We start from the raw sequence: 21,366 nt of genomic DNA, 5'->3' as shown, positions 1-21,366 counted from the left end.
GTACTGTTATGATCTCTTCCTTTACAGCCCGTTTTTATGGGATGTTACTGAAAATGCCTATCAGTCGAGACTATGGGGGTCATTACGGCACTGGCGATGCAGCCGCCAATGCGGCCGCACTCCCGCCACCCCCATCACGACATCCCCGCTGTGCCGGCGGGCGCAAACCAAGTTTGCGCCCGCCGGCCCAGCGGGGATGAGGCCGCAACATAGGAGCCGGCTCCTAATGGAGCCGGCGGTGTTGCGGCCGTGCGACGGGTGCAGTTGCACCCGTCGCGCTTTTCACTGTCTGCTATGCAGACAGTGAAAAGCTGGCCGGGGCCCTGTTAGGGGGCCCCTGCACTGCCCATGCCGATGGCATGGGCAGTGCAGGGGCCCCCAGGGCCCCAGGACACCCCTTACCGCCAGCCTCTTCCTGGCGGTGCAAACCGCCAGAAACAGGCTGGCGGTAGGGATGTCATAATCCCCAGGGCAGCACTGCATGCAGCGCTGCCCTGGCGGATTATATCCACCGGGGCCATTGTGGCGGTAAACCGCCGTCCCCGGCGGTGCGACCGCGGCGCTACCGCCGCGGTCAAAATACGCCGGGAGGCACCGCCAGCCTGTTGGCGGTGCTCCCGTCGTTTTGGCCCTGCGGTTATAATACCGCCAGGGTCATAATGACCACCTATTTGTTTTCAGCCTTTTTCCATTTTATATTATTTATGTTGTGAGCAGAACTCTCAAACTGAATAGGCTTACAGGTCCCCATATTTACACTATTTTGCATAAACAAACTAGAGAAATAGTTTTTACTCCTATTTTCCCTTTAATAGATTTTTCATGAAAATAATTTTGCTGCACCCTCTAGGTGATAATGAGAGCTTCTAGGAACATTTCCTATATGCAGGCCCAGATTTACTAAAGTGTCACAGAATGCAGTGCAGAACCCATGATTGCTGCACAGTGTTGTGTGTGACAGGGAGTGTGCAGGAAAACACCATAACTACAGAGATATGACACTCCCCCCCTCTCCTTAGCACCATTGCATAATAAGGCAGCTGAGTGTCAAGCTTACACCTTTGATTCATAGTACAAAGGTGTCTGCATGAGTCTAGCATTCATTTTCTACAGAAAGGGTACTCTTCGAATACAAAATAATGTGTTTAGACTAACTTTAATCTGGAGAATGTTTGGAGAAATAAAAGTATTTCTCCTTTTTAATGTCTGTTTTCAAGTTGTGTTAATCTTTGGCCTAAAACCCCTGCCTTCTGTTGTTAGTTGATAGGGTTTTGTGTAAAAAAAGAAGGGTGGTTACACAGGCATGTCCACATACTACCCATTGAATACCCCCTTAATACAGAGTAACACAAAGCAGTGCTTCATACTGGTTTGGGTTACTATTCCTTCTAATCCAACAAAAATACAAATTTGCATTGATTTGTAAATCTTAAAAAGGATTTTGCATCAGCTCATTCTCATAGAAGTAACATGAACCAAACGCAAAACCTTTGTGAATGTGCATGCACAATTCATAAAAATACATCTCCTTCAAGTGAGGAACATGGTGCAGCTGGAGACTGCCTGCTTGAGCTGGTTGCAAGCAAGTTAGAGTTTTCCTGGGCAAAACTGGGAAACTTTGCATGGTTTGCTGAGAGTAACATTTCTGACAGACCCAGCTTCAGAGTGAAGATACTATCTTTGTTAGCTCCTAATTTGAAGTTGAACCTTGCAACCTTTACAGGATGTTTTTAGCTTTGGCAATTTAGTAAAGTGTTTGGCAAATCTATTCTCTGGCTTTTTTGCAGACAAAATTGTAAATTTGCAAGGATTTTTATAACTCATGTTACATTTAGCAGGAACATTGAATTACTGGTAATTCTGATCCACTCAATTATAATATCCATTTAATTGTCTGTCCTGAGTCATCACGACAGAAAATGATCAATCACATGAAAAATCAGGTCTCCAGTTTCGTATAGGGTGAGCTGTCCGAGAGAAAAGACTATTTGGTTTATATTTAGGTTCAATTTATGTGCAAAATAAAGTGTAGGGATTTGATTCTCTTCACTTTAGTTTCACGCTTCAAAGTGTATATGCATCATTCCTCGCAATACATAGCTCGACCTGTTTCTGAACCATAACTGTTCCTTCCTCAGAGGATAATTGTTGTTTCTATATAGGGGATGACATCATTAAATATCATTAATGGTTTACAGTGGTTTACAATACAAATACATAGGGCCTCATTGCAAGTTTGGAGGTCTCAGAACCGCTGTGTGGCGGTGGTGATTGTACTGCCAACAGGGTGGCAGAGAAGACCGCCAAATAACGACCATGGTTGTATTCCCAACAGAGTTCAGCCAAAGCACTACCGGCACTGCCATTGCGGTCAGAGCGCCATGGATGACACCTTCAGGGCAGTGAAGACAATGTTTCCGCTGGACAGATTACGAGATAGCACATTGCCAAGGTTTTTGCTGTGGTCGCAGCACCATGGAAACCCAGGCGGAAACGAACTGCATAGAAGGAGGAGACACTCGCCTTCAGGAAGCCGTACTTGTTCAGAGCTGCCATGGAACCACAACTAGACATCATCCCGCTGCTCCTGTTTGCCCAAAGACTTTGGAATCTTTGCTGATGATGACAATAGCAACCGTAAATACACACACTAAACTGTTACTATTGTATCTTGTCAATGTTTGTACACTCACACAACATACCATCAGGAAGGGAGTGTGAGGGCGACACTCACATGTAACTTTACACTGACACGCACACTCACATACAGCCACACACACGCACTTACACAGTGCACACACTACGGTCGCCACACACACGTGTCAAAAACACACACTTACACACAGAAACACAGCACAGGCCCAGTCACACACAATAACACTCAACACCACAATACATCACAACAACACCACAACTGCACCATCGTCAATACATTGGCAAGCACTCACAATAGACACTACCTAGGGACACATCACACATACAACACAATGTACAACCAAGAGGGAATGAACACACACAATCATCTTACCAATCGACGTACGCATTACACACAGCACATTGTATCTATCATACCACACACTAAACATGTACAGGCACACAGTCAAAGCACACAAAGCCACACAACACAGCAACAAACACATGTTAATGTAAACACCACATGTTTCGACCAGACACATGCCCATCACACAACACACACCCTATCACTAGGGGGGGAAAAAACACTGCACACAACCTCACATACTGCCCAAACAATACAGGTACCACAAGCACCACACACACACACAAATATCGACACACAACCAATGTCAGCTAGGAACAACTCTAAACAAATGTAACCTCAAAACCAACAACTGGTTGGTTAGAATATATTTAGCAAAATCCATGTGAAAGTCAAATGCCATAGGCCAGTCCATAGGTGCACGTTTTTGTGCACACAATGCACATATGGGTGCCCCAAATTTGATTCCTGACTGCTATGTAACCTCCACAGGTAGGGGCATCAAGGGGGCCAACAGGCACCTCAGGGATTACCTGGAGGGGAGGGCAGAGGGGGGATTTGGCTTAGGCTTGGGAGGGGGCCTTCGATATTTGGCTTGGAAATGGGGGTTTATATTTAGGCTTAGGGGAGGGTTGGGTTTTCTTGGGAGGAGTAGACTTTTTGGCAAGGGGAGGGTCATGGGTACTTGAAGGGGGTAGGGGTGGGCTTGGACGTGGAACGGATGGACTTGGGGAGGAAAACTGAACGTTTAGAAGTCTTACGGGGGGAGGGAAAGAAGCAGGGAAAAGGGTAAACTCCAAAAGGAAAGCTTTCTTACACTCACGGGATGCTCATAGCAAAAGGGTTTGGGTGTGGAAGGAGAGGGGGAGGGAGTAGTTGTCTGCAGTGTTGGTGTGGATGTCTTGGGTGCATGTTTGTGGGAGGTATGGTTGAGGGTCCGTTGGGTGGATGAGTGAGGACATTTATGTGTCTCGGGATGAGGGGGTGGAGGTGCTGAGGTATGCTGTGGTGGGTGGGTGATTGTCTGTTGGGGTGGTGACTGCAGGTATGGTGGATGTGCTGTATGTAGGAGAGTCAGTGGTTGTGGTGTCTGTGGGTGTGGTGACTGGGGTGGATGTCTGAGGGTCTGCTGTTGTAGTGCTTGTGGATAGGATAGGTCTAGTGGCTAGATCTATGAATGTTGGTGTGGTTTCCGCAGGTGTGCTGTCTGTGATGCTGTGGGGTGGTGGGGGTGTCAGGGCAAGGTGTGACTGTTGCTGTGTGTGCATCGGAATGTTGCCTACATATATGCAGGTGGTGTGTCTTGTGGTGCTTATGTTTGTCTGAGCTTGGATGTTGAAGTGGATGCATGCCTGTCTGTTTGTATGCTTTGGCTAGGTCTGGGAAGAGGGGTTTGGAATTGAGAAGAAGAAGGTGGAGGTGGGACAGTAGACAAAGGGTGACTGGCTGCCGTCAGTGTGGAGGCTAGAGCCTGAAGGGATCTCTGTAGGCCAGCCAGTGCACTGGGTGATGCCCTCCAGGAATGCATTACTCTATTGTATCTGAGTTGCCATCCCCTGGATGGCATTCACGATGGTCAACTGACCCACAGAGGTGTACCTCAAGAGGTCAATAGCCTCCTCACTGAGGGCAGCAGGGCTAACAGGGGCTGGGTCAGCGGTGCCTGCAGTAAAGGAAAACACCCACCCTCTTGGGTGAGTGGGCACAGGCAACTGTGTGGGGAGCTACAGGGAGGGCAGAGGTAGAAAGGGGGTGGCGGACAGAGATGGTGCTGGGGTGGTCCCAGATGTGTCCGCCACTGCCAGGGAGTGTTCACTGTTGGAGTATTCCGAAGTTGATGTTGTGGTTCCTGTCTCCACCGATGCACTCCCCTCGGCCTCCAGGCCATTGGATCTCTCGGTGTCAGTGTTGTCATGACTGGAGGTCCCTTGGCTAGCAGCTTCCCCACTTGGCTGTGCCCCGTCTCCTTCGACTGTGGATGCTGGCAACCAGAGAGAAAGGTAGGGTCATCACATTCTTTTCATACACTTACATCACAAACGCTATATCTAGGTGTACTACATTCCCAGGTAGAACAGGGTTGGTGCCAACATCATGGCACAACAACATACAATCTACACCCCTATACAACAACTCTGTCACACCCCACATAAGCTACTTATCTCACAACAATACCATCCTATCAGTACAGCTATCACACTAACCATTCCATCACAAGTTGACTTGGCAACATGATTTTGAGTCCCTATCCACGGCAACATTATAAAACAACAACCAAGAATGGGAAATAGGGGTAACATTGATTTCCACATAACACAGACACCAAATCTACACATACTCATCACATGACCTAATGTCATGTTCCATGAAAGGAACCTCATCAAGTTCTAAACACAAGATAGCATGTTCCATATAAGCCAAAAACGTTTCATGTCACAGTGTTTACAACCTTCACAATTGAAATTGCTCACATGCACCTACTCCATTTGGCGTATCTAAATTTGGAGTCTAATAGAGTCTAAATCCATGACACCAACACATGTACTAATAGTGTTGGAGAAAAGCATTATACAGAATTTGTGGACCTACTCATCTTAGTCATTCTCCACCTGAAAACAAAGTAATGTCCACTTCTAGGGGCCTATTAACCCACAGAATTTACCAACAGACAATCATAGGTAGCATACCAAAACCTTAAATACAATGGACACCTGTCATGTACATGAAGGCCACATACACTTCAACTAGTCATGATGAGTGGCAACATCTATAGCCCATTATTTAAGTGGCAACATCACAATCCACACTTCAAACGTGAGTAATCTTACATATGTATAGGAAAATGTTAATGCCATCAACCACCTCTGAAGTTACAATGATAGAGACATACACCTTCAGGCAAGCCAAATGATTGACTGCACATACTATTCCACCAACATGTGAATGTGGACTACCACACATGCAACACAATTAAGCCAGTACAAACAAGATGATTTCATACCTAAGCCTTCAAAACATATCCATTGCAGCAAAAGTAAGTTTGCTTAAGTTGCATCACAATGTTGATATAAGGCAGAATGTAACAATGTACACATGATATTGGCGAAAAGCAGTGGAGATTGTACCTATTTATAAGATGTCTTTACCTATTTAGCTTGCCCACAACATATTGGATTAAGAAAGTGCTGTGTAGCCACTTACCATCAAAAGACTATATACATGGTACTCATATTCTGAGCTCTCATATCAATGATGTGGGTTGAACTAGGAGTCTAGTTATACTACCATGGTTTCCAACATGCAGGATGTCCATTCTGATGACACATTACGGGTGACAATGTATAGTCCTCACTTACCAATGGGGACACCTCCTAACAGGTCTAAGTAACTGTAAATAAGTTGACACTCATTTGAAACCTCAGGAATAGTAGGACTGTTTTTAACTTGTCAGACTCTATGTTGCACACAGAGATGGTTCAAGGAGCATTGGAGTGGACAGAGGGCAAAGACCAGGACAACTTACCATCAGGATTTTGGGAGTATCGATCTGTAGGTGGCATCAACCAGCAGGGTATAAAGAGCAGTGTAGTGGTACACATATGACACAGTCACATGTGCATCATCATATGCTTTTATGCAGAAGAGAAAACATAGGTGAGTAATCTGTCCCTATTCACAATACTATGTGCACACCTGTGTATTAATGTTGAGGACTGTACATCTGGGTGTTCCTATGACATCGTTTACCTTTTGCACTAACCACATTGTCACAACTTGCAGTCTTCCGCATTGTACACTGACTTGGCAGAGGGATGTAAATAAGTGTAGTCACCACTTACCCCCTTGTGGCTGCTGAGCTGCCCTCAAACGCCCATCCAACTCAGGGTATACTACCAATCAATCAATCAATCAATTAATTTGTTAAGCGTGCTAGATACCCTTGAGGGTTTCAAGGTGCTGGGGGGGGGGGGGTGCTGCTACTGCTCGAAGAGCCAAGTCTTGAGTAGTTTTCTGAAGGAAAGAAGGTCCTGGGTCTGTCGTAGATCCGGCAGGAGGGTGTTCCAGGTCTTGGCGGCGACCCCCTTAATGACCAATATGCTGGTCATTAGGGGGGTCAAGGTCTGATGGACACACCTTCCTCCTTGGAAGGACATCCCAGCTGGGCCTCTGCGGTCTTCCAGGCCCAGCATCTCAGATCCTTCCACTGCTTCCTACAGTTGGTGCTCTGCTGGCTGTGGACCCCCAGGGTCTGCACTTTCGTGGCGATGGTATGCCAGATTCCCTTTTTCTGATGGGCTTTGACCAGCATGGATGACACAGACAAGAAGAGAAAGTCATGTCCACATGCTCCTTTCCAAAAGTAGCCAAACACACCCTTTCTCACACTTCAAACTCTTTTCCAAATTACCATCTGCAGTCAGACCAAGTGTGTAGTGGAGTCAGGCATACAACATGCATTAACATTCAGGTGTTGGCTAGAAACGTATGATGAGGCCACAAGAATGTCCTTCAAATGTCACCCCAACATTAATGTTTATGCTATAATGTATATTTGTGGATCAGGGTACATATATCACACACTACCTACTATGTGTCAGGGGTAATAGTCTTTCTATGCACATGTACACATGTCCATCTACCCACACATAATAGCTCATTCCTTCAGTCCTGCAAATTTCATCTACAGCATCATAAACTCTACATTTCACCCATTGGTGTTGTATTGAACTCACCTGCTCCTCTGGTGCACCATATAACTGTCTATGCAGGGGTAGGACCTCCTCCACAAGCTTGTCAAGCTCTTCAGGTGAGAAGGCAGGAGCCCTATCACCTGTAGGATGTGGCATCATTGCTCACAGAGGCAGTACACAGCAGCTCAGGTCATGGAGGTCTTGCTGGCAGCAGTGTCAGGAGTCAAGCGAGAGATTCTGCAGAAGATGTCTATGTACAGGGCCATCACCGCCGGCGATTGTCGCAATTGGCCCAAGTCCACCAAAGGCAGCAATGTGTTCCAATGGCAATGTCCACCGTAGTTGTAACTGTCTACCACCATGACGACATCCGTCAGCAGAGTCAGATTACTTCCTGATGTCCAGTACAGTACGTCAGGCGGTTGACATTGTAGGGCTCATATATGTATGATGAAGTAATGAAAGGGGCTTTATTTACTAACAACTCTTATCTATTATAATATGTGAAGCGCTGGCTTTCTGTTTACAAGTGTCAATGTGCATGTCATTAGTAGAGGAAGTAAAAAAGAGGTATTTTGGATTATGTACATAAAACAGTGTTGTCACCATACTAATGAGAATATGAACATAGTATAGGTGCAACAAATATGTGTTACATGTCAACTAGGTTGATGTAACTTTTAATGTCAGTGACATGTATCTCCATTTAAAGAACATGCAAGGGTTTAGGGGATCTGGATACAGTAAACTTTCATATTTTGCCTAGCTATGTGCTGAATACTACATATTCACTGTTTCATGTGACATGATTTAGAAATATGTGTGATGTTGGTATGATCATACTTATGATGCATATATTGAGTCATTCACATACATTCTGGTATTGTCCAACATAGTTACCCTGGCCTGAGGAGAGCAAGACAACCTCCAGTGTATCGTTCACTAGCAGACCTGCAGACCATGTAGGAGCAGCATGTTATCCAAAAATATCACCTGCATAGGCATACAATTATGGATCTATGTTGTCAGTTGGAGCCAGATCTGATGCCTGCCATTCACAATCCCAATAGCATACCTCCGATTGTTCCAGTCATGTCAGTGCTGCACTTCCTGGCCACTGGGTCCCTTTAAAATACAGTGGCCCTAACTGCAGGGATGTTTCAGCCCATGTTCAGTCCGCTTTTGAAGGCTGTGCTGTCTGCATTGTTAAAACACCTGGACAGTTAATTTCAGATTTTCTCTAAGTGAGGGTTTGGCCCATGTAAAGGCAGATTCTATGGTTTGGGACACATTCCACATGTGGTTGGAGCCATAGATGGCACCCATGTAGCCTTGGGACCCCCAAATGCTAAGGAACAGGTATATAGAAACAGGAAAATCTTCCACTCCATAAACGTCCAAGTGGTCTTTTTGGCTGACCTCTGCATTTCACAAGTGTGTGCAAATTATCCTGGATCAGTCCATGATTCCTTCATCATGAGGAACAGTAATATCCCACTGGTGATGACACTACTATACACAAAGAAGGCCTGGATGGTTGGTATGTCATGTATGGCATGTGTGTCTGTACCTTTTTTTACTGCTACTATATATGCCAAGATGTCCAAGATTAAAGTTTGGATTGGTGTAACTATACCTTACAGGGGAATCTGGCTACCCAAATCGTCCTTGATTATTGACACTGGTGAGGTACCCAATCACACGAGGGGAAGTCTGCTTCAATGAGTCCCACAGAAGGACAAGGCGTGTCATGGAGCAGACATTTGGGCTCCTGAAGGCAAGATTTCTGAGCATAAACAAGTCTGGAGGAGCCCTCCTCTCCCCACCCTACAAGGTATGTCAAATAATTATTGCTTGCTGCGTGCTCCACAACCTTGCCCTGAGACGTCAGATAACATTCATACCAGACGAGGGGCAGCCAGCAAATCCTGTGGGTAGAAATGCAGATTTGCCAAGTTAGAAAGAGCATGATGATAATGAATGCTGGAGACATCAGGGCAGATGTCGTCAATCAGTACTTCAACTGACTCAAGGTACGTGATGTTACAATAGAGATTCCATGGGGTATTGTTGAGGTTATGCATGCCATATAATGTTCTTTTTACCACCATCAGTGTGGTCTTAAGTGGCTCCAAAGCCCATGCCTGAGATGTTCATGCAGATTATTACTTGGAGTTGTGTACAGAACTGTTTTGTATATAGTCTATTGTTTTGAAAATGCGGAATCAAAGTCACATTTTTAGTTATGAATTGGCAATGCGATGTATGTGTTCCACTCTGGCTCATACCTTATCAGTATCAATTAAAGATTTGAAGAGTGGCTGATTCGCTCATCCGCATTTGGCCATCTCAGACAGTGTCACAGGCAGGTGGGATTTGCATACTGACATGATAAGTGGACATGGATTAAACCAGTTACTGTTTAGCATGAGATTTGTAGTGTGTGAGTTCTATGGCCAGACTGTCAGGACAGTTGGATGGAAGTGTCCTTTTTACAAAAAAGACCTGTTTGGTATTGGAGGTGGCTTAAATGCTGTGTGTGTCCATTTATGTCTAACACATGTCATAGTGTGGTATGCAGACCCTCTACCATCATTATGCTTAGTGTTGTAGGTGAACAAACTGGTGCATAGCTGTCAGTGTGTTTCCTCATTGCAGACCAATGTGCATGTGTCTGAAGACTGACATATGCGAGTGGCTAGCCTACAGATACCTGTCCATGGTAATTGGAAGTTTCCATGACTGGGGAGATTATCAATTAATCTCTGTCTGTTTAATGGGGTATGGTCGTTTGGAAGCTAAGGTATGTCTATGTGATAAGGCTTTAGCTGATGATACCTTGACCCTGACCCTTGACCTTGACCCTGCTTCAGGCAGGTCGCTCCCCTGCACTGCATGCCAGTGCTGCCTCTGCTTCCAGGTGCCCACGATTCTTTTTTCTTTTATGTCCTTCCCCTCGACCCCTGCCGCTGCGTCCCTGCGGCCCCGCCCCCTCCCTCCACTTCAGTTTACCCTTTTCCCGCCGCTGCGTCCCTGCGGCCCGCCCCCCTGCTCGCCCATTCGCTGCTCGCTCCCCTCCCTCCTCCCTGCTGCCACTCCCTCCCACCTCCCCTCATGGCAGCCGTGGCGCGGTGAGATGAGCGACCCTTGACCCTGACCCTGCTTCAGGCAGGTCACTCCCCTGCACCGCGTGCCGGTGCTGCCTCTGCTTGCAGGTGCCCATGATTCTTTTCTTCTTTTTCCTTCCCCTCGGCCCCTGCCACTACGTCCCTGCAGCCCTGCCTCCCTCCCTCCACTTCAGTTTACCCTTTTCCCGCCGCTGCGTCCCTGCGTCCCCGCCCCCCTGCTCTCCCATTCGCTGCTTGCTCCCCTCCTTCCTCCCTGCTGCCACTCCCTCCTACCTCCCCTCATTTGGCAGCCGCGGCACAGAGGCGAAGCGGACGCACGCAGCAGGCGCGCCAAAGGCTTGCCTAAGGCAAGCCCGTCTGCGCCCGTCTGCGCCCGTCTGCGTCCAGACCGCGCCCAGCGCCAGGATCCCTGGTACCCAAGACCAGCACAGCCAGCAACACCATTACACCGCCAGCACCCTCTGCGCACTCAACATCGGACGAGCACACGCCTGCTTCCTGGCCTCCCTAAGCACACCCAGGGACCCTTCACCTGCCAGAACTGCAGCCTCGCCAGCCTCCAAATCACTCAACCTCCTGCCGAGCCTGACCGCAACTACCTCCAATGCATCCTACTTAACACCCGCTCCGCACGCAAACACGCCATCAAACTCTGGGTCCTGCTCAACACCTCCACCCCGGACGCCGCCTTCCTGACAGTGACCTGGATGAACGCCTCCTTGGCCCCAGACATCACCATAGCCATTCCGGATGGCTACAAGATCACCCGCAGGGATCGCACCAACAGAGTCGGAGGCGGAATTGTCATCGTCCACAAGAACACCATCAGGGTCAGGACCTATACCGACGACACCCTCAGCGCTGCCGAACACCTGCACTTCCAGATCCACACCAACCCCAACACCACCCTCAGAGGAACCCTCATCTACAGTCCACCCGGACCTCGGCCTCAGTTCTGCGACGCCATCGCCGACCTTGTCAGCAGGCACGCCCTAGCCTCTGCCAACTACGTCCTCCTCAGTGACCTGAACTTTCACCTGGAGAATAACAACAATCCCAACACCACCACCCTAATCGACAACCTCGCCACCTTCGGACTCAGACAACTCATCACTACCCCAACACACTCTGCTGGCCACACGCTGGACCCCGTCTTCTCCGCTAGCCCCCACGTCACCTTCAGCCGCAACCACCGAACTCCCATGGACCGACCACCGCTGCATCCATTTCACCTTCCAGAAACGCACCACGCAACACCGCACCCAACAGTTCCCCGCCGCAACTGGAGCAAAATCAGCCAAGACCAGCTGAACATCAACCTCGCCCAAAAACCACCCACCGAACCCACCAATCCCGACCTCGCAGCCTGCAACCTCTGGCGCTGGATCGACGACTGTGCCAACACCCTCGCCCCGCTCAATAAACCTTCCATCAGAGGTGCCAACAAGAGAGCCAGCTGGTTCACCTCGGACATTCAAGTCTCCAAGCAAACCTGTCGGAAACTGGAGAGAAAGTGGCTCCTCGAACAGACTCCGGACAACCATGCCGCCTTCAAGAACGCCATCCGCAATCACCATCACCTCATCAGATCTGCTAAGAAAACCTCCTTCAAAGACTGCCTGGACAACAACGCACACAACAGCAGGGAGCTCTTCAACATCGTGAATGAACTCTCCAACCCCAGCTCCAGCACAAACGACATCCCACCTTCACAAAACCTGTGCAACTCCCTCGCCACCTTCTTCCACCACAAGATCACAGACATCCATGACAGCTTCAACAGCCAGCCCACCCCGCCAATCACCGACTCCTCAGACTCTCCTCCCACCTTCAACTACGACCCCCTGCTCGTCTGGGCCAACATGAACGAAGACGACACAATCAAAACCATGGGCACCATCCACTCTGGATCTCCGTCAGACCCATGCCCACACCACATTTTTAACAAAGCAAGTGCCACCATCGCACCCCACCTCCGCAAAGTCATCAACATCTCCTTCGAGACCGCGACCTACCCCGAGAGCTGGAAGCATGCTGAGATCAAACCCCTACTCAAGAAACCCAAGGCGGACCCGAGAGACCTCAAGAACTTCCACCCCATCCCCCTGCTCCCATTCCCAGCCAAGGTCATCGAGAAGATTGTCAACAGACAACTGACCCACTACCTCAAAGAAAACAACATCCTGGACCCATCCCAATCAGGGTTCCGCAGCAACCACAGTACGGAAACCGCCCTCATCGCCGCCCCCGACGACATCAGGGCCCTGCTTGACAACAGCGAAACCGCAGCCCTCATCCTCCTGGACTTCTCGGCTGCCTTCAACACCATCTGCCACCACATCCTACGCACACGCCTTCACAACGCAGGGATCCGGACCAAGGCTCTGGAGTGGACCACCTCCTTCCTCTCCGGCAGAACCCAGAGCGTCCGCCTCCCCCCTTTCCGCCACAAAGCCTCCAAGATCATCTGCGGCGTTCCCCAAGGTTCGTCCCTCAGCCCTACACTTTTCAACATCTACAAGGCCCTGCTCACCCGCGTCGCCCACCTGCACAACCTATGCCGATGACACCCAACTGATCCTCTCCCTCACCAAAGACCCCCTCACCGCCAAATCCAGCCTCCATGAAGGAATGAAGGCCGTCATTGAATGGAGGAGTAACAGCAAACTGAAATTGAACGCGGATAAGATGGAGGTCCTCATCTTCGGCGCCAACCCCTCAGCCTGGGACGACTCCTGGTGGCCGACCACTCTGGGAGCAGCCCCAACACCCACCAACCACGCACGTAACATGGGCATCATCCTCGACTCAACACTCTCCATGACCAAGCAAGTCAGTCTGTCTCCTCAACCTGCTTCAACACCCTCTGCATGCTCCGCAAAAACTACAGATGGGTCCCCACAGATGCAAGAAGAACAGTCACCCAAGCCCTCGTCAGCAGCAAACTTGACTACGAAAGCAACCTCTACGCAGGAGACCCGGCCAAACTCCTCAAACGACTTTAACACATACAAAACGCCTCTGCACACCTGATCCTCAATGCCCACCGCCACAGCCACATTACCCCACTTCTGAGAAACCTACACTGGCTCCCCATCCACAAAAGGATAACCTTCAAGCTCCTCACCCACGCACACAAGACGCTCCACAACACTGGTCCAGCCTACCTCAATAGACGACTCACCTTCTACACCCCGATCCGCCAACTCCGCTCAGCCGACCTCACCCTCACCACCGTCCCCCACATCCGGAGAGCGACTACCGGAGGTAGGTCCTTCTCCCACCTCGGCGCCAAGACCTGGAACACCCTTCCCTTGTCCCTATGACAGACCGAAGACCTGCTGACTTTCAGGAAGCGGCTCAAAACCTAGCTATTTGAGCAGTAGCAGCACCCGCCCCCCTCTCAGCGCCTTGAAACCCTCACGGTTGGTAGTGCGCTCTACAAATACACTGATTGATTGATTGAACCAATCGGGCTGCCTCCAGGCATGGTGAAGGACTGACATGTCCCTAACATCTATATTCTGTGGGTTGGTAGAGAATGACACCTAAGCTGAAACACTGAAGTCCACAGCAGTATTTCACTATGGGTTGACAGCCATTCCCCAACAAAAACATGTGGAGATGTACAATACAGGTAATTTGTGCCATGTCTATATTACAATCCCAATGCCATATGTATCCTGGTTATCCAGTACATGTGTAATGATCATAACAAATGTTGGAGAAGAAAATGTTGCTACAATAGCTGACATACCTAGAAGTTGTATATGGTTGATACATCATACTTACACAGGATCTGTGGTTAAGTGGTATTTTTTGGGGAGTGCACAACAAAATGAGTGATTTGAAACAGAAATTACACAAAGTTAACAATGAAGGGTTCAGTCATGGTGGATGAAATCATCAGGGTAGCTGCTACACCATTTGGCAACACAAGTCCAGTGTCCTTGCACCATAGGAAAATGGAGTTGGGTTTCAGAACTCAACAGGGTGTATCTGTGACGCAAAGGGGGACCAATCAGGAGAGGTTCACTTCCTGGCTCAGGGTTTGGTCTTGGCATCTGCTCCTCCTGGATGTCTGGGTGGACATCCATGTTTGCTTTGCGGGGGGGGGTCTTCTGCTACAGAGGATGGGATGTCTGAGGCATTCCTTTCCTGTGGCAGGGCCTCCATTCCACTAGCAGCCACAGATGTAGAAGGGCCTGATGTCTCATTGCTAGTGGAAGAGGTCTGATGTTATGTGCAAAACCTACTCAGGGTAGTGTTCATGTTCCTCATCACCCCAGCAATGGAAGATAGGGTGGCATTTTGGAACTGCCACTGCTGCATGGCTTCCTGGTGGTTGTCCCTCTGCAGCTGTTAGATCTCCCCCATCATAGTCAGTACCTAGCCCAATTTTGGTAGGCTCCCAAGACTTGGGAGATGGTCTCCTGGTCAATTGTCTCCCTAGGTGCCCCCATCCTCTGGCCCACACCATCCCTCCCATGCACCCTACCTCCATGTACCTGTGCCCCTGGCACAGTGTGCCCACTCCCAATGGTGGCAGGACCATCATTGTCAGGGGTGACATGAGGAGAGGAGACTCAGGTACCTGTACTGGGGGGTAACGATGGAAGAGACTGTCCTTAGGACACAGGATTGGGGGTTAATGGTTGCTTGTGATGTAGATACAACAGGACTGGAAGGAGTCGATGTGGGCAGGGTGAGGCTGACAGTTATTGATTGACCAGGTGTCTTTGAAGGCCAGCTTCGTCCTCAGTGTCCAGACATCCAGGGGTGTTTTCCTCAATGGGGCCCTTATCCAGAGGGGTAGGGTCAGTCTCTGGTCCCCTCTCCATGCTGAGAATAGGAAGGTTACCTGTAGGAAAAGTGAAACACAGAGTTGCTGTAAGTGATGCAACAAGTGATGTATAAATTTGACAACTAAACATGGTATGTGAGATGCACACACTGCCTTTACATGATCCCCTGAAATTACATTGACAGCTGCTACTAAATCTGGGATAGTGAAATGTGGAGCCCAGAGATTTGCAATTGCATATAGTATGCTCCAAGCTCTTGGGGTATGTTGGTGTTTAGATGGCTGCTTATACCCTCATATCTTGTCTGAGTAAAGATATGGCTAGGTACATTTCTCTCCTAGTAAGGTATATGGCATCATTGAGTCAACTGAAAGCAGAATAATGAACAATGGTGACATAGCTGGCACACAATTTAGGAGTTACCATTTGACCTGGGCCTCTGTCTGGATGCAGACATACTGCAAGTGCATCCAGTTTGCCATTTAGTTGTTTCCCCTAGGTGAGTATATGATATTATTAGGAAGCTTTTACCAGTGGCCAGTTTGGTATGGGACACAGCTATTGCTGTAATTTGCCTGTAATGGTACAGGTAGTGGGCCATTGTATTGCTGCCATTGCCATGAACTTTTAAATGGTGGAGCATTCAGGATGGGTTACTTTGATTGTTAGTTTCACATGCAAGACATTTTACATTTAGTGCATTGTCCTGGTTTTCTTACAGGTGGAAACATGCCTTCTGGGAGTTGTAGTGCCATCAGTCCACGTACTTCACATGCCATACACAAACACTGCATCCCCAGCTGAGTTTGGTTTACATATGGCATGCCAGAGAGGAGTATTTAGACATTTGAACACAGGGGCAGTGAGCATTCAAGACAAAACGTTTTGGAGACATGAATGGTGTGGTGACTTACCAGACTCCACTCTCTTAGGTATTCCTATCAGGCCCTCAGGATGCAGGATGTCCAATACCTTCTCTTCCCATGATGTGAAAGTGGGGGGAGGAGGTGGGGGCCCACTGCCAGTCTTGAGGACTGCCAGCTGATTCCTGGATGCCATGGAACATAACATTCTAGCTCTTCCTGATGTCCTCCCTTGTGTGTGGATAACTGCCTACAACATTCACCCTGTTGACTATCCTTTGCCACAACTCCATTTATCTGGCTATTGATGTTTGCTGGACCTATGCTCTGAATAGGTGTGGCTCTACCCTGACAATTTCTTCCACCATGACCCTCAACTCATCATCAGTGAACCATAGATGTTTTTGTAGGGACATGGTAGTGGTGGTAAAGATGGTGAGGTAGTGAACAAATAATGAAAAAATGTTAGTGATGAGGTGTGAGTGCTGTGAGTGGGTGATGGTTGTTTTGTATTGTGTGTGTTAGTTAATTTTGTGTTGCGTATGTTGTGTAGGTGTGGGTTGTGGGCTAGTGAAATGTGTATGGGTGCCTAAGCTTACTTTTTGTATCTCTCTAAAATGTTGCTTGTCTGTGGCTGTGTGTGGCGTTCTGGTTGCAAAGGATTGTGGGTTGTGTAGGGGTGTGTTATATAGTGCAGTGTGTAGGTGTATCAGGTATGTGAATGTGTGTGAGGTGTGGGGCATTCAAACTGTCCAGTGTGTAGTGGTCTGAGTGATGTGAGTTCACAGCACCGCGGTTTGCACCGCCAATGGAAGAACTGCTGTCGTGATTTGTGTATCGTAATATGATCAGATTATTTTTAGTGTACTGGCGGTGTTGGTGGTGGAACCACCTCTTTTCCGTCCTCCAGTGTCCTGCCGGTTTTGGAATTTTGGCTGTTTTATTGCGGACTTAGTTGTGTGACTCCTAATATGGTGGTCGGATGACTGCCAACATGGTGGTCTTATGGCAGCCACCACCGCGATGGTATTGCTGTCAGACCGACAAACTTGTAACGAGGCCCATGTTGTCCAGGGAATGTCTCATAGTCTATTACGAATCAGTACTTTTTCCTGTTGGTTATCCGGTTCAATAATTGTACTTCACACCACATTTACAGCAGGTAACAAAAGACTGCCATTCTCCTTATGCTTGTTGATGACTGAGTCACCTTTTACAGTTTCTGTGCAAAAAACATAAAATGGTTCTGTGCAATCATATGTTTCTCGCATTCAATCCCTAAATCTTTTTTCACTATCTTTAAAGTATTTTTAAAGAACCTACTTTCCAGTTTTCTCTCATTCATAGTTATTTATTAAAAACATGAGTAACTTTTTAATTTATTGAGGTCTTTAGGGTGTAACGTATCTAACATGGAAGTAGACTCTATGGCCCTCATTAGGACCCCGGCAGACGGCGGTATTTTGGAAAAAGGTACTGCCAACAGGCTGGCGGTACCTTTCCTGAAAATATGACATTGGTGGTTTGGCACAAGCCAAACCGCCAATGTACCACTTCGTCCACCAGGGCGGTAACAGCCACCGGGCTGGAGACTACAGTCTCCAGCCAGACAGCCGTCACTGTCCCACCCGCGGGATTATAACCCCGTCTACCGCCATGGTATTCGTTGCTTTTTTACTGCCACAAAAACCATGGCGGTAGGCACTATCAGTGCCAGGGAATCCCTTCCCTGACATTGATAGCGGTCTCCCCCGCCCACCTCCCCTGCCCTCACCCTCCTCCTCCCAACCCCCCCACGACATACATGCACATTCACGCACCAACATACAGAAGCATGCACACACTCATTCCCACATTCACCCACGCATGCATACATACATTAATACACATCCACACACACTGACATACATACAAGCACACATGCAGTCACACAACACAACATACATGCACACCTATTCATGCACACATGCATTCCACATGCCACACACCCGCATGCATGCACAAACATACAACCACAACCCCGCACACACACACAACACCCTCCTCCCCTGTCGGAGCACCCTACTTACCTGCCTGACAGGGGGTTCTCCGGCAGGAGACGGGAAGTGGCGCTGCTGCCAGCAACAGCATCCACCAGCAGAACACCGCCACAGATCATGATACAGTCTGCGGCTGTCTACTGGCGAGGCGCTGCTGCTGGCAGCAGCGCCACCTTAGCGCCATCCGCCACCATAACCGTTGCCAGAATTCCAGTAGCCTTCTGGTGGAATTCCAGCTACAGTCATAATATGGCAGACGGTAGCCTCAGCGACGGTGTTTTGGTGGCTGTCGCCGCTGCGGTACGCGTTCATTACCGTCAATGACATAATGAGGACCTATGTACTATCATTTCTACCTGGAGAATTTTGTAAAATCTTGCAAACCTGAAATTTTAGTTCAGGAAAATCTGTGGTACAGTTCATAAAATGTCTTGCCATGCTCAATTTTACATCTATAGTCCTGATGTCAGTTTTGTGTTTGGACAAAATATCGAGTTATAAATATAGTGAGACAGAAATATCACAAATAAAATATCTTGGTACAAAAATATTATGATGCAAGAATATCAACAAGACTATCATTTTGTTAGGTAAGTAGCTATAGGACATACTTATGAGAGGCTTGCACAGCCAGAGCGTCACTTTTTATGATGCTCTGGCAGCATAAGCCTCTGACCATATATACGAGGCCACACAAAGCTACTTTATGTGGCTTTGAATGGCCTAATGGATATGGAGTAAGACAAAGCAGCTCAAGTCATTGCGTTGCCATACTCTGCATTAGGGAGGTGGGTTTTCCCATGCAACACCCATACATTTTGACGCTGCCCCAGATTTACTTAATCATGTAAACTTGAGGGAGCATCAAAACCTTATGCCTCCCCAGAGCAGGCATAATGAACAGAAATATATTAATTTCTTGTTTTTTCCTCTTTCGATTCTGCAGCACACACAAAAAGAGGAAAATGCCTCTCAGGATTGTTTTTGTGCAGGAAGGGACAATGCAGATACCTAGCACAAGACAGAAGTAATGAAAAATAGGGAAAGCTAAGGAGCAGGCACAAACAAAACAGGGTTGAGAGCAAGGAGGACGCACTGATAAGAAGGGAAATGCAAGCAGCAGGCTCACAGAAAACGGGGATGAGAGCAAGGAGCAAGCTGTGAGAAAGAGGGAAAGACAAGGAACAGGCACACAGAAAACAGGGATGAGAGCAAGGAGAAGGCAGCGAGAAGGAGGGAAAGGCAAGCAGCAGTCATGCACAAAACAGGGCTGAGAGCAAGGAGAAGGCACTGAGAAGGAGGGAAAGTCAAGGAGCAGGCAATCAAGAAACCTGGAGGGGAGCAAGGAGAAAGCAGTGAGAATGAAGGAAAGCAAAGCAGCAGCCACATACAAAAAGGGGCGGAGACCAAGGAGAAATCAGCGAGAACAAGGGCAAGGTAAGGGGCAGACACGCACAAAAGCTTCATTTTTGTCTGCCTTCTCCTTGCTTTTGCCTCAAAGGTTGTGCATGGCATGTGGTTGGATGCACACACTGGAGTTGGATGCACATGGGGGGTGGCCACAGAGTGAAGCCAGGCCCTGCGGTCAACCCCGTTGGTGCATTAAAAGAAACAGAAATTCACTGAAAATCGGTTACAGGGACGTTATAGTTAGGAAATAGAATTAAAAAAACTTTAGCAATTCACTCAAAAAACAAAGGTTACAGGGACGTTCTAGCTAGGTTCTGAATTTACTCGAACAAAAACCATAGAAATTCAGCTGTTATTGTTAGAGTTATTTCAAGTAACTATAACTCGTGCTTTAAGGTAACTATAACTCGTGCCCTTGTAATGCACTGCTAATTACCCCACATATTACAACACTCATGACATCGTTGGTAACATCATTGATAATATCAAAGTAATATTTTCTTTAAAAGTATTGATGAGATAACTGTGCAGGTCACGGCAGGGTTGCAAGTATTATGGGCTTTATGGTTATTTAGAGGCACCTTTCTGTGGCATAGAGGAAATGGAGCATGCTATTGGGTACTATACCCAAAGTGCGGAGTAATTTAAACTGGTTAATTGAGTACCACTGGGGAGTGTAGGGTCTTGGTCATGGATAAAAGATTATGGGGGTCATTACAACCCTGGCGGTCGGTGTTAAAGCGGCGGTAAGACCGCAAACAGGTCGGCGGAAAAAAAAGGGAATTATGACCGTGGCGGAAACCGCCAACCGCCAACAAAGACAGCCACTTTAACACTCCGACCGCCACGGCGGTACAAACAAGCAGCGCAGCGGTCACCACCAACAGACAGGCGGGAGACAAAGTACCGCCCAAAGTATCACAACCTACCAATCCGCCACCTTTTCCGGGGCGGATTCTCCGTGGATAAAAACACGGCGGAAACAGCCTTTTCAATGGGAAAACGCTCACCTCTACACACTCCACGAGGAAGGATGGCACCATGGAGCCGGAACTCCAAATACTCCCTGCAATAGTCTTCATGCTTCTCTACGATCATCATCAACGCCGGCGCCGAAGACAACGGTGAGTACTGCACCTACGACATAGGGGAGGTGGGAGGCAAAAGTCAGGGACACACACACGCAACACCCCCACCCCCACCCCGACCCTCACCCACTACAACACACACACCAATGCATATCCAAACATTACAGTAACAACCCCAAAACCCCCTGGAAGAATGCAAAGACAAAAGGAAATGAGTGCAACCATTGTAATGTACCAAAATACAATAACCAAATATATACAGATATATATACACATCCAACAAAAGATACATCACAATTAGTAGTGCAGGTATGCACCATTCAATGTCCGTGGACCACTGGGCC

This window comes from Pleurodeles waltl, chromosome 7 (genome assembly GCF_031143425.1).
Source record: "Pleurodeles waltl isolate 20211129_DDA chromosome 7, aPleWal1.hap1.20221129, whole genome shotgun sequence".
NCBI classification, from domain to species: domain Eukaryota; kingdom Metazoa; phylum Chordata; class Amphibia; order Caudata; family Salamandridae; genus Pleurodeles; species Pleurodeles waltl.
This window is presented reverse-complemented; position numbering follows the sequence as displayed.